Source organism: Lutra lutra, chromosome 1 (genome assembly GCF_902655055.1).
Source record: "Lutra lutra chromosome 1, mLutLut1.2, whole genome shotgun sequence".
Taxonomy (NCBI): Eukaryota; Metazoa; Chordata; class Mammalia; order Carnivora; family Mustelidae; genus Lutra; species Lutra lutra.
Window position 1 is genome coordinate 210,775,782 of NC_062278.1, and position 14,245 is coordinate 210,790,026.

General features: G+C 51.9%; 1 protein-coding gene across 3 annotated transcripts in view; it reads left to right on the plus strand.

Moving 5' to 3' along the window:
* Nucleotides 1-14,245, plus strand: part of MED26 (mediator complex subunit 26) — a 51,359-nt gene that overhangs the window by 31,645 nt on the left and 5,469 nt on the right. The window contains exon 1 of one of the 3 annotated variants that reach the window (XM_047698754.1): nucleotides 10,501-10,667. The exons of the other annotated variants lie outside the window; for them this stretch is intronic. The gene's annotated coding sequence lies outside the window, so the exon portion shown is untranslated. Of the gene's footprint in view, nucleotides 1-10,500; nucleotides 10,668-14,245 lie in introns of those variants that run through there. 3 annotated transcript variants of the gene reach the window in all.

Genomic DNA, 14,245 nt, shown 5'->3' on the forward strand with positions numbered 1-14,245 from the left:
GCTGGACCCAGATTGTGCCCATCCACACAGCTCCAGTGACACCAGGGCTACTGAGCCCCAGGCCACACTTGAGAGTAGTAAGGGTCTAGCTCAGCTGTCTGGAGGGCAAGTCAGGATTTTAGACCTTCAGTCACAGGAGCTTACGTCCAGCTCGAGAAAATATGCAGAGCTAGGAGGGAAAAGCAGCTCTCAGACGCGTGGAGGCTGTTTTCCTGTCAGGAGGGTGGGTGCATGCTCTTGCTCACACCGCTGTTTGGGGTAAAGACTGTCGTTCGCCTAAGATTTTCTTTAGATGTTTGTGGCCACTGGCCTTTCTCTCATGCGAGCATGGGAAGTTGGCTCCCTCTCTTGGGTCTCCAGTAGAAGTATGACAGCCCCCTGAGGGCAAGCTGAGGAGGGCACAGGCCTTCACGTTCTGCCTTCGGCCGCCGGAGAGCCTTTATTCCACAGCCTCGGAGACCCAGTTACCCAGCTTCAGCTGCGGCGTGTCTTCCCGGGGGCTGGGCCCGGCTCAAAGCCGCAGATTACCTGTTGCAAGCCACAGTTGGGGTGCGCAGTCTTTTGGATGCACAGGTGTTTGTGGGGACGTGTAGAATGTCCCAGAAAGAAAAGCAGGTGTTTGTTGGTGCCTGCCGGAGCTGTTACATGCAACATTGAATTTGTTGTTCCGTCTTTATGATACTGCTGGGATGCCCAGGCACGACTGTACTCTTCATTTTACTGAGGGGAGAAAGAACTTTCGGTGTCATCCTCTGCTCCCAGGAGGGCTGAGCCCAGGTGAGGGTCTGATGCCTCCTCTGCAACAAAGAAGTGTTCTAATCCCTGAGTACCAGCCCTTCCTTCCTGGGCTCTTGTCGCATGTGCACGTATGGTCGGCCCCACAGTTGTTTACAGCTCTGGTCTAATCAACATGGAGTAAGCTACACACAAGAAAGTGTACAGTGAGAGACCCTCACCAGAGTCAGGCTAATAAACATACCTGTCATTTCCAGAAGTTTCTTTTTGCCCCTCTGTCATCTTCCCTCCGGGCCTACCCCAGTCCCCAGGCAACTGCTGATCTGCTTTCTGTCACTGTAGAATTTGCTTGTCTTTTCTAGAATTTTGTGAAGTCACGCACTATGTACTGTTTTTTTTGTTTTATTTTGGTCTGGGCTCTTCTTTCATTATTTCATTATTTTCAGATTTCATGCATGTTTTATGTATCAGTAGTTCATTCTTCTTTGTTGCTGAATTTCAGTTCCATTTCATGGATATACTATGATACTATGATAGACTATGATTCATTTATCGATCCATGTGTTGATGGATTTTCAGGTTAAGAATCTGCCAAAATGGTCTTCCAGGGTGATTATACTGTGTTATATTCCCATCAGCAGTGAATGAGAATTCCCTTTGCTCCACATCTTGGCCGGCACTTGGTATGGTCAGTCTTTTTAATTTTGGCCATTTTAATAGGTATGTAGTGATATTTCATGTTGGTTGTAAGCATTTTCCTAGTGACTCATAATGCTCTGCATCTCTTGATGTGTTTATTTGCTGTGCATCTCTCTTCTTTGATAAAAGATTTGAATATCCTTCAGACCATTTTCCCCATTATTTTCCCTTGGATTCCTTGCCTCATCATTGAGTTGAAGAGTTTTTTAATGTATTCTTGATGCAAGTCCATTCTTAGACATATGATTCACATATATTTTCTTTGTCTGTGGCTTGCCTTTTTTTCCAATAAGTGTCACGTTTTGTTTTTTTTTTGTTTTGTTTTTTTAAAGATTTTATTTATTTATTTGACAGAGAGAGATCACAAGTAGATGGAGAGGCAGGCAGAGAGAGAGAGAGGGAAGCAGGATCTCTGCCGAGCAGAGACCCCGATGCGGGACTCGATCCCAGGACCCTGAGATCATGACCTGAGCCGAAGGCAGCGGCTTAACCCACTGAGCCACCCAGGCGCCCTAAGTGTCACGTTTTAAAGAGCAAAGATTTTCATTTTTGATGAAATCCAATTTTATGTTTTCTCTAAATTTTGTTCTTTTTCTCTCCTATTTTTAGTCTTTCCCAAACTCAAGGTCACTAAGATTTTCGTCCTGTGTTTTCTTCTAGATGGTCTATAGTTTTAATTAATTCTTACATTTAGGTTGATGATCCATCTGGTGTTAATATTTGCGTATTTTGTGAGGCAGAGGTCAAGGAGTTTGTTTTTCGTTGTTTGCATATGGCTGTCCAATTATTCTAGCACTATTTGTTGAAAGATTATTCATTCCTGATTGAATTGCCTTAACACCTTCAAGAATCAGTTGACCATGAATGTGTGGGTCTGTTAATGAACTCTCTTCTATTCCATTGATTCTGTTTGTCTGTCTGTATTTTAGTACCAGATTGTCTTGATTATAACCTTCTGGTTTTCTTTTTTTCCAAGTTTGTTGGCTATTCTAGGGCCTATGTGTGACTCCATAAACATTTTAAAATCAACTTGTCAATTTCTCTGAAAGAACCTGCCAGAATTTTCATTGGGATTGCTCTGAAGCTATATAGATCAGTCTGGGGGAGAAACTTAACACTATTAGTGAGTCTTCCAGTCCATTTATTCGGCATATCTCTCCATTAATTGATGCCTCTTTTAATTTTTCTCAGCCATGGTTTGCACTTTTCAGTGTTGCACATTTCATTGTTGAACTTTTCATGTCTTTTGTCAAACGTATCCCTAAGTACTTAATATTTTTAATTGCTATTATAAATGGAATTGGTTTTTTTTTTTTTTTAATTTCATTTTCTAAATGTTTGTTGACTGCATATAGAAATAGTCAGATTTCCAATGAGCTTGTATCCTGCCACCTTGCTGAACTCATTTATTCTGGTAGCTTTTTTTTAATAGGCGTTATATGATTTTCCACAGGGACTATACTGTTATTTGTGAATACAGTTTTACTTCCATTTTTCCAATCTGGATGCCCCACGCCCACCTTTTTCTTGCCTTATAGCATTGGCTGGAGCCTCCTGACAAGACTGAATAGAAGTGGTAAGCACCTATCCTTTCTGGCACCTGTGAGGGGGAAACATGGAACCATTCACCATCAAGTATGATGTCAGCTGTGGGCATTGTTGAAGCACTTACCAGGCCAAGGAGGTTCTCTTCTATTCCTAGTTTGCTGAAAGTTTTTATCAGGAAGGAATGCCCAGTTCTGTCAAACATTTTTTCTCTATCTTTTGGAACAATCATAAGGCTTTTTTCATTTTCAGCCCTCATAATAAGACAAATTACATTGATTTTCAAATGTTATCTTTCTCCCCCACTTTAATTTCTAGTCTCCTTTTCTTATGATAGCTTCTTTCCTGGGTTAGGCATGAAGACTTTCCTTATTCTAATTGTTCTGTTGCCCTCCTTCAAGCCAACTGTTGGCCTAGCAGGAGGCCTTCACCCTGTGTAGGACAGGCACACCCATCCTTAACTATGTTTAGGGCCTGGTGAATTTGTCTGTCAGGCTCCTATTTAAAAAGGAGACAAGAGTTCCTTGATACTTTGAACCCTGAGACTTGCCAAATGACTGCGGCCCCCACCTAGGTTCTGGCAGTTCTCTTGCTCTTTTCATGTCCACCCAACTCAGAAGGGATGTGGTGACCCCGTGGGAGTGCTCAGGAAAGTGAGGACTGCCAGACCCTTACCTATCAGTAACATACTCTTGCTGCTTATCAGGGGCATTCTGGATTTTACCCCGTGTCCCATGGCAGCCTCGGGAGTGGGGCCAATTCTCGGCTTGAGTTCCCTCCGAGAAGGGGTGTGTCTTTGGTTCCCTACCCTGTAATCCTTCTCTTCTAAAAGAGCTTTCTGGATGTTGCCATGGTTCTGGGCTCCTTGCACCAGGGTTCCCGGCAGCTCAGCTGAGCCTCAGTTTTGGTGTACCCCCTGTATTGTGTCTGTCCTTGCCTCTGGCCGCCTCCACCCATCCCTCAGGACTGGGCCATACATGCCTTCCTGTATGTACTCCAGGCCTGCAGTAGGTGCTCAGAAAGCATTTGGTGACTTTGTTGAGGGGAATTCTGGAATATCCTTGGCTCCCAGGATCTTACAGCAGTGCAGGTTGGCGGACTGGAGGCTGGCTCCATGCTGGGTACGGTTCTTAGTGACCACAGAGCAGGCTGCTGGTGAACTTGCAGCGCCCACCTGACCTGGCCCCCATGGGCACAGAGTCTCTCAAGATGGTGGTCAGCGTGCTATTCAGGATCTACAGAGATGATCTGTGGTTTTGCCAACATTACGCCCGGGCTTCCCCTCTCTTGGAGAAGGAACTGGGCTGATCAGTGGCTGGTCTTGGTAAGTCTTAGTTGGACAGCATTAGAGGGCTAGGTTGGGCCCCACTGTTTCTTTGACGGGTCCACTTCCTGGCCCTTCTCTGTCCAGCCCCACCACTGGGTGTTTGACTTGGGGGCACAGGAATGCACTGTCACCTCTGTATTTTACTTCACAGTCCCTCAGAGGTTGGTCCCTATCAGTTCCTAAAAAGCTGGCTTGTTCTCCCTTTGGATTGCCCATATTCTGCATGCATGTGGGTCAAGCACTGTGTGTGGCCCTCCCGTCGGCATTGGGCCCTTCTGTCTTGCACAGCTGGTATTTTATTCTTACTGGCTGTTCTACAGGAGTGTGAGGATGGGAGGGGGAAACCCTGACCTGACCATGAGTGCTGTCATCAGATGCTCTGCTAGCCAACCCTTCTGTGAGCATGTACGGCAGAAAGAAAATGCTCTGCTCGGCTTTCTGACTTTCTAGTTGTATCAGTGCAGGAGTGAACCAGCTCACAGATGACATATTGAGAGCTCTTGTGCTCTCAGAAGGGGCTGGATTATAATGAGAATTGTGTGTGTGCTGTTGACCTGATTCAGAGGTCAGGAAAGTTTAAGTACATAGTTTTGTTGGGAAGAGCTGCTGCGATAAAAAGCAGGACGGGGAGAGGGACAGTTTGGGAGCTGGGGATGCAGGGAGAATGCTGCCTCTCTTCCCCTCTCCCATGTTCCTCTCCTCCATGTCCCCCTCCCTATCTGTTAGCCTCTTGGTGACAAGTTGGATGGATGGCTGCCTCACTGCTCGCTTGTACTGCTTCTGTTTGCATGCTGATGGGGAGCTCCAGCTGCTGCTGTGGGGTATAGGCCCTGCTCTGCCTGCTCCCGGGACTCAGGCTGGGGTTTCCATCCCCTGGGCCGAGTTGCAGCTGCAGTTACGTGCTCTAGCTGGCCCCAGGTGCTCCGTGGGCTGTGAGTGTGACAGGGCCACGCAGGAGTGGCCATGCTCCAGTTGTGGATGCTCCAAGGGAGCATATGGGCCCCTCTGATGAGGAAGTGCTTTTGTGCTTTTGCAAGTGGCGAGCTTGGCTGCTGCAGCTGGGACATGGCCCTGCTGCCCGCCTCCTCCCCGCCAGCTGTGTCATTCTCCCTCTAAGAAGCCATGTATGAGTGAGATTTCACCCTGTGGGTGTGAGACTCCCACTGGGGTCCTGGCAGTGGAAGGTACCTTGGCCAGGCCGAGTGCAGACAACCTGAGGGAGCTTTCTCTTGCTCCTGCCTGGCTGTAGACCCAGCCAAAGCAGAGCAGGGCCAGGAGGATATACCTTCCAGAGCCGAGAGGGAGGCTCAAGACACACTGACCTCTCGGGGAGACAGGGGGACATGGGCCGGGCTCAGCCAGGATCGCTGGGGGAGGCAGGGGCTGCCATCTTGTGCCATCTTGCGGCAGAGCAGGTTGAGCCACAGAAAGAATGGCGCCCGCTGGGAACACGTGTGCTGCTCATCAGAGGCAGGAAGACTTTCGGGGTGCGCCGCTGCTGCCGTTGCTGTTTACCCAGTGGCCTCTTGCTTGGGGCGAGTGCTGGGTCGGCCGAAGCCCCCGCCGTAGTGGGTATATGTATGGGTCTCCCTAACTCGAGGTTGCCCTGGAGGGAAGGGAGAGGCAGCCCAGAGATCTGGGCACAAAGCCACAGGCCCTCTGTGGCTTCAAGAAACTCTATAACCTGTGCACTTACCTGCCGCGGCAGGTCAGGGAGAGTATGTGGGTGGGGTGCCAGCATCAGCAGCCAGGTGGCATCTCGGTGCCCTCCCTCCCCCCACCTGGTAAAGGACCAGCTGGACTGCGTGTGATGAGCAGACCTGTGCCAGGCTAATGTACGACTGTACTCTGCCGCCTTCTAGCTGTGTGCTGAGCCCTGGATCCCCATGACTTTCCCAGACCCTCGGTTTCCTCACCTGTAAAGTGGGCTTGCAAGGACAAAAAGCTAGAGAGCTTGGCCCCTGGAGGAAGTCAACAGGTGGTGGTCCTGTGAGAGTCAGGCTGCGGTGGGCCTGCCCCAGCTCACTGACCGTGGGCCCCACCAGTGCTCAAACCTCAAGGAGCACTGGGTTTCCCCTGTGCCAGCGTGGCTGCACACATCCAGCTTCATTCCTGAGAGAACGGGGATTTGGGGCAGGGCGGGAACCCTTGAAGTATGGAGGAAAGAACAGTGAGCAGCAGGCCTCACAGACTCTGTAGCTCAGTGTCTCGGTTCCTTGTTTCATGTGGAGTTGGAAATCCCCCACAGAATGGTAATTACTCAGGGCCTGGGATTTACCTACATCGCCCCCGAAATAGGGGAGGAGGGGGCTGGTCGGTGGCAGGTGTACCCCACTGTGCTGGCCCCAGCTCTTAACACGGATCCAGGATCAGACCAGTGATCCGATTCACAGAGCAACTTTCAGATGTGTGATGTGGGACAGTTAAAATGCTTTTTCCGATGGGGTTTGGTGTTAAAAATGATTCCATGTGCCCTGTTGCAGGCAGGTTTTCTGAAGCTGGTCTGGCATCCTGGACTCTGGAGGAGCCAGTGATGTCACTGGGTTTCAGAGGGGTGCCACAGGGCGGCATTGGCGGGCAGTCCCTTCGCTGGGTTAGTGTTGCTCTTTACCATGTTTCACCCTCCCCAGATGGGGTGACCTGACCTGGGACCCACTGTGAGATGCCCCTAGACTCTGACCGACCTTCCCCTGGCTTCTGACCTCATGCATGTGTGAACACATACATGCTAGCCTCCAAAGACTGGTGAGGGCTCTCACCCGTCTCCTGATACCTCTGAGCCCCCTCTCCTGACACCTTCCTTGCCCAGCTGCCTGGGGCTTACTGTCATGTCAGAAGCCTGGGTGCTGGCTCCTCCCTTCCTGGCCTCAGCACTCTGGGAACCCAGCCACAGAACCTGCCCTCTCTGTGGGTTCAGCCGCCCCCAGCTCTGGAGAGGCCCTCAGGAAGCTGTTTGGCCCCTGTCTAGATGGGTGCCCTCCTAGACCTGAGGCATCCTCCCTATTTGAGGGCAACGAGCTGGTGTCAGAAGCATGAGGAATCAGGCATGGCCGGGGTTCCAGCTGTCTGTGGGCTCTGTGCCGGGAGGCACGGACCCGCCTCAGAGAGTAGATCCCAGACCCCCTTCGCCGCCGGGGGTGTGGGCAGTCTTTACACTGAGTCTTTTGAGCTGCATCTGAGCTACTTGCAGGGGGCTCGGTGAGAAAAGCCAAAGGTTGCACCCGCTAGAAGGCGCCCTATAGTTTGAAATAGAGGTTGAGGGGCCAGCATCCCACCAGCCCTCGGCCTCCCTCCCCACGCAGGTACCCATGGTGTAGGGAGAAGCCAGCGTGTGGAACTGGAAAGCAGGGATTTCCTCACTTCACCTCCATGCTGCTACCAACTGCCATCTCATTCCACCTCCAGTGACGGTGATGTCCCATCCCCATGTGAGGAAATACGTGTACTTTGTAATGCTTTAGATTCGTGGCCAGTTTTCTTTTTCTTTTCTTTTTTTTTTTTTTTTAAGATTTTATTTATTTGAGAGCAAGAGAGCAAGCACGAGCTGGGGAAGAAGCAGAGGGAGAGAGAAGGAGAAGCCAACTCTCCGCTGAGCAGGGAGCATGACATGGGGCTCGATCCCAGGACCCTGCAATCATGACCCGAGCTGAAGGCAGACGCTTAACTGACCGAGCCACCCAGGCGTCCCAATTTGTGGCCAGTTTCAAACGTAGAAGTAGAGAGAATAATGTAGCCGTGCCCCAGCTTCCGTAGAGACCAATTTAGAGCCAGTTGGTGTCGCTTCATCCATCCCCCTTCTGCTGTCCACACCCAAGTTTATCGTTTCTCCAGTGAACACTGGGAAACGGGTCATGAAATGCTGGGGGGTGAGCGGTGCCCCTTTAGCGGCTCCCACAGAGCGCAGTGTGCGTGGAGGGCTCCTCACTGCCCCTGCTTGGCCTGGCGGAGTGAGGAGACCGGGATGTCACCAGCCTCTCGCACAAGCGGTGCGCTAGCGCTCTGGCTCAGCTCAGGCTGCTTGTGCGGGTGCCATCCCCTCCTGTGTGCATCCAGCCCCCCTTCTTGCCGTGCAGCAAATACTGCTGGTTAGCCAGCCTGGCTGGAGCAGCAACTGAGCCTGTGCTGACGGTCTCCCCAGGAGGAAAGGCCTTTCTGCTTCTTAGTGCCTGCTCTTGGTTCTCGTGTTGTGGGAAGACCCCAGAAAAGCCCTGGGAACTGGGGTTGGTGGTGAGGAGCATGTATCCCTGGGGTGTCCCATAGGTGTCCCGTAGGTGTGAGCACGAATGTGCTTTCTCTCCCCCCATGCCGGAGCTGGGAGGTGCCTTGTTTAGGGATGCTGGAGACACTGGCTGGTGGAGCTGCCCGTGTGACGCTGACTTTCCTGTCTTACGGAGTGGATGTGATTATGGCCCTTGACCCTCCAGTCTAGGATCTGCAAGCGCTCAGTGAGGTAGTTAAGGAGTCTTCTGGCCCTGCCTGCTCCCTGCACTTCCAGAGTGGCCCTCCCCCTCTCATGATACCTTCCTTGCCCAGCTGCCTTGAGCACACCACCACCCTGCGGGCTCCTTGGCTAGATGAGTAATTACTTCCAGTAGAGAGGGCAGCCCACTAGAGAATAAGTGGGCTGAGATGGTGAGCGGTTCACATGGGAAGTCCTCATTGGTAGAAAGGGGAGGTGACACTTGGCTTCGTTAATTGTTACATATATACAAATTAAATTGCATTTACTGAAGGAGCCCTAAGGAGAAAATGAGAGACTTTATGTGCTCAGGCATCCTTCATTTGTGAGTTCTGTCCCTTTTGGGAAAACCCTTTGGTTTTGAGAGGTATTCTTGGTTTTGTTCTTGTTGAGAACAGATCCTGAGGGAGATAGCTAATGCACCTGGCTCCTCCTGACAGCGAGAGGCTGGTATGTGGCCCCGGGACTCTGGCCACCAGAAGTGCCCAAAGGCCCCCACTGCGGGCAGTGCCAGGGGCTGCCCAGAAGCTTCTTCCCTATACAGGAACAGAGCAGCGTCTGTGCTGTGATTGTGGCACCTGCAGCCGGGTGCCAGGAGGGACCCAGGACGTGCCGAAGACAAGTGGTCCGTGGGTGTCGCAGCAGCAGTTTAGGTCCTATACAGTGGCCAGAGCTGAAAGGCGGGTCATGTAGGAGCCTGCCCACTTCCCCACCGTCTGCTCTTCCTCCTGGCGTCCGTGCTCGTTCCACTGTCCTCACTCTGGTCCTCTCTCTCCCCTCCAGAGCTTTGGTGCCATGTCACCATCTCCCTAGGTGCTAGGACCTCTGCTGTGGATACCCTGGGACACCCAGGCCCACTCAGGTCCTGCCCTCTCTGTACGCATGCCTGGTCTGCCTTCCACTTAACACTGACTTCCCTGGCCCGAGGGCCTCGTGCTGGGGCTTTGCAGGCCTGGAACCTGGTTGGGAGCCTCCTGATGGACATCTCATCCTGGGAGGCCTGGCTGCTTCTGTGTGGGTGGGTGTGTTGGGGAGGCTGGTTCAGTAGCCTTCCATCTTGGCGTGCCCAACCCAGGCAGAGCCACAGGCTGGCTGGGGTGACACTGCATATTGGGTCTGAGACCAGAGGCCAGGCTGGGCCTGGCGCTACACAGACTCCTGCCTGTCGGGTGTGGTGAGCGTCAGGGCTCAGGGCCAGACTCCTTGGAGCATTTCTCGGGGTCCGCTTCGTGGTCCTCAGGAGACTGACGGCACTTGAAATGCCCAGGTAGTGCTTCCCACTCAGTGCTCCATGCCCTCACCACCATCCCTTCAGGGTGGGGCAGAGCCAGAGGAGTGAGCCCCCCGGGACAGTCCTGAACTTGCAGGTAGCCAGGGCAGAAAGAGGTTAGGCAGAGGTAGCATTTTCCACAGGGCTGGGAGCCAGAGAGCCTGCTCCAAGCCAGACTGCACACGGCCTCAAGTGTGGGGGCTGCTCAGCGAGGATGGTGGGGCCTGCAGACGTCCCCTTGCCCACTCTGGCACAGCTCCCAGGGGCGGCTCCAACTGCGCCAGGTCTCTGGTGCTAGCTGGCTACCAGCCTCCGGGGTTGCCCAGGTGTTCTGCCTCCCCCCTCCTGTCTGGCAGCGGGACAGCGTCTGCCCAAGGACAAGGACAGTCTGTGCTGCCGAGCTCGCTCTGCAGGGACTGTGGTTCAGGAGCGTGTGGGGGCCCAGGGCTCTAAATATACCCGGGTGAGGTCACTGGGGTGGAGACAGGCCATGTGGCAGGCTCAGGACCCCATCAGGGCTGGAATCCCGGGGCTGGGGACAGGGAGTGGGTGGCCTTGCTGTCCCTGTGGTACTGGCCTCCTCACTGTGCGGTCTCCTCTTGCGCCGAGTCCCCGTCCGTGGCACGTCAAAGGTATGTGAAAGAAGGATGGAGAGCGTCTCCTCTCAGACCCCTTCCTTCAGTATAGCTTGGGGTAGATTTTGGGGGCCGTCTGGATGTTTGCGTTCTCCGGCACAGCCCTGAATGAGAACAGTGCGAGGGGAGATCTTTGTTGCCAAGGGGTGGCTTGGGCCCACTGGCAGAGGGGCAGCCTTGTGGGAGCTCTGGTTGGCACAGTGAGGGTCACTGGCGTGCGCTGTGGTCACTGCAGTTCACACTCAGAAGAGACAGAGAACCTGAGGTGGCGGGTGGAGGTGACAGCTGCTTTCAGCTGGAAATAAGGCAGATAAGCTGGGAATCCACATGGTCGGCAGAGTCACAGCCCCCATGGATGTCTGCATCCTAGTCCCCGGAAACTGGCCATGTGGTACCTTGCATGGCAGGAGGGTGCACATGTGAGTGAGGGTGCAGACCTGCATGGCGCAGGTGGGTCCAGCCTCATCCCGTCATTAGAAGCGGACCCTTTCCTGGCTGGCTCAGAGGTGCAGTGGGAGGACTCAGGCCTGTTTCTGGCTTGGGAGGTAGACTGAGGTGCCATGAGCTGGGGAGTGCAGCGCCCTCCCGAAGCTGGAAATGGCCTTCAGGTGACAGCCAGCCAGCAGGAAAAGGGGGCCCTCGGTACAGCAAGGAGGATTAATTCTTTCAGCACCGAAGGAGTAGGAAACTGCTCTTGAGAGCTTCCTGAAAGGAGAGCGCCATGCCTACACCTGGATCTCAGCCTAGGGGGACCCAAACCATACTCCTGCCCTCCAGAACTTAACATGATATACACACGGATGGTGTTTGAACCACTCAGTTTGTGATCCTGTGTGATCATTTTGGCAGCAGAGGAAACCAGCACATCAGTGCTGGCAAGGATGTGGGAAACAGGCTTCCCCACCTTCCTCTCCTACAGTGGGCATGGGATGGGAGCAGCCTCCCCGGTGGCTCATTACAATCATTCATGGCTGCGGTGCCAGCAGCCCCTCTAGCAGCTTGTGTGTTAGCCCAGAATTGCCTCGAGTAAAGTTGGACGTTGCAGCCTTGTTTGTAACAGTAAGAGGAAAAGGAGGGACGCAGCACTGCTCAAGTGGGGCCCTCCCTCCCCCTGACCCCATCCTGGAAGGAAGAGCTGAGGAGGTCTGTAGTGTTGGGTGTTTCTGATGTTAGTGAGAAAAAGTAAGGCATAGAGTCATGTTTTGCCTTTTTTTTTAAGTGTGTGTTAAGTATATACACAAGCTTCTATATGCAAGGAGTATTTTTGGGAAAGATACAGGGCAATACTGCGTTGGCTGGGTGGGAGATGTGCCTTTCCTTGTGCCCTTTCGCGTGCCTGCATAGCTTCGTTCCAGTGTGTGTGGGCGTGCGATGTGCTCACTGTGCGATATTGGGGCGGGGGGGGGCTTGCTCAAGGCAAGGGCTCCCCTGTCTCACCAGCCCACCAAAACCTGCAGCTGCTTGGGGCGGGGGGGTTGAGCCGCAGGAGCTCGCTTTCTCTTCTGGAACGGAGCCCCTCAATAGGCATGCTCTGTCAGCATGCGCTCCCGGGCTGAGGTTTGTTTCTTGTGGTAAGCGGAAGTTCTTAATCTTCGTGAAGCCTAGTTTGTCAGTATTTTTCTTGGGCAGTTACTGCTTTGGGGGTTCTGAGAAATCTTTGTCTACCCCAAGGTTATAGAGATAACTGACCTGTGTCTTCTAACTAAAAGACTGAGTTTTTGCTTTCATATTTAGGTCTGTGATTGGCCAGTGGCCAAGTCCATGACTGATCTTAAACTAAGTTTTGAGTATGCTCTGATGACTGGTGTGGATGGATCACGCAGTGTGTTTTTTCCATGACTCCACTCCCTGTGGTCTGAGCTTCGTCTTGTTGGTGCACTGAGGTTACAAGTGGCTCGTTTCTGTTACTCTTGAATTTTTCTTTCTGCTCCTTTGATTCTTGGAAGACGCTGGTGTCATTATAACATTTGACTACATGACCTGCACCTTTGTGTGCCGTCCCCTCTTTGTAAAATGTGATGATGGTACCTTCCCCATGGGGTCGTTTGGATTCCACAGAGCAGTGCCACGTGGAAACGTGGTGTGAGAGCAGGGCCTGGCCTACAGCGAACAGCAGACAAGGGATGGAATGGCTTGGTCAGCAGGTGTGCACACGTGAGACTACCAGAGGCCATCACACCCTCGACTTGGCGGGACCCAGAATTCCCAGGTACTCTCAGATGCCACTTCTGCCGGTTGGTGGCCATGTCCGCAGGGTAGCCTCTCCTGGCTTCCGTCTGCATTCCCGCTACCTGCAAGAGCTGAGCACAGGGGCTGTCCTCTCCTCTTCCACCTGGTGCCCGCTCTTGTGTGCTGGCCCAGGGTTTCTGTGTTCAGATACATACAGATCCTCGGGGCCATGTGGTATCCGTCTTCTCCCACTCTGTTGCATCTTGGCGTCTTGGGATAAGCTTATATAAAGAGTCTTTTAATGTAGCCAAATTGATTGGATTACTGTGTGCAGTCATTCCTCAGAGATACTGTGGGTTGGGCTCCAGACCACCAACTATCATAGTAAATGGAGGCAAATGAAGTTTCTGGTTTCCCAGTGCACATTAAGAACGGTGTTTTCACTATACTCTAGTCTGTTAAGTATATAATAGTATTATATCTAAAAAGCCAATGTATATACGTTAATTAAAAAATACTTTATTATTGGGGCATCGGAGTGACATAGTTAACTCCAACTCTTGATTTCAACCCAGGTCATGGTCTCAGGATCATGAGATTGAGTCCCGCATTGGGCTCCACGCTGGGCGTGGAGCCTGCTCAAGAGTCTTCCTCTCCTTCCCCTGCTCTCTAAAACAAAAAAAAACCCCAAAATTTTATTACTAAAAAAATGCTAACCATCATCTCATTTTTCAGCAAATCATAATCTTTTGCTGATGGAACGTCCTGCCTCCATAGTGATGGCTGCTGACGGCTGCGGTGGCTGTGGCAGTTTCTTAACATAAGGCAGCAGTGATGTCTGCCTTTCACAATCTCTCTGTAGCATGCGATGCTGTTTGATAGCATTTGACACACGGTAGTGCTTCTTTCAAAATGGGGGTCCGTCCTCTCAAATGCTGCCACTGCTTTATCAGCTCGTTTTCTAGAATACTCTACACCCTTTGTGGTCATTTCAAGTCTTCACGGCATCTTCAACACGAGTAGATTCCAGCTCAGGAAACCTGCTCTGTGCTTATCCATTAGAAGCAACTCCTCAACTGTTCAAGTTTCAGCGTGAGGTTGGAGCAATTCAATCCCATCGTCAGGCTCCACTTCTGATTCTAGTTCTTTGGCTGTTTCCATCATACCTGCGGTTACTTCCTCCACCAACGTCTTGAACCCTCAGTCATCCATGAGGGTTGGAATCCACTGCTTCCAAACTCCTGTTCATGTTCATATTTTGATCTCTTCCCAATGGCGTCTAGAATGGTAAACCCTTTCCAGAAGGTTTTCAGTTTACTTTGCCCAGATGCGTCTGAGGAATGACTTTGTACAGTAGCTATAGCCTTACAAAGTGTACTTCTTAAATAATCAGACTTGAAAGTTGA